Raw genomic sequence first — 281 nt, 5'->3', positions numbered from 1 at the left:
GCTGCTGCAGCTCATACAGCTGCGTATACACCTAAAGCAGCAGTTTGTCTTTGTGTGTCTTCGTTATCTTTTATTGTTTTTATTATATTTTATAATAAAATAATAAAAATAAAAACAAAATATAAATACTATATTTACTGCTATCTATTGTATCTTCTCTGTATTTCTTTGTTTTCTTCTTTTTTATTTATTTTTTTATTTTTTTATTTTTTGTTTGTTGTGGTGCTGTGTTTGTTTCGTTTTCTATTTATAATTAATTAATTAAATAATTTATTTATTTA

This window comes from Eimeria mitis, genomic scaffold (genome assembly GCF_000499745.2).
Source record: "Eimeria mitis Houghton genomic scaffold, Emh_scaff523, whole genome shotgun sequence".
NCBI classification, from domain to species: domain Eukaryota; phylum Apicomplexa; class Conoidasida; order Eucoccidiorida; family Eimeriidae; genus Eimeria; species Eimeria mitis.
Note: the sequence above shows the minus strand (reverse complement) of the source record.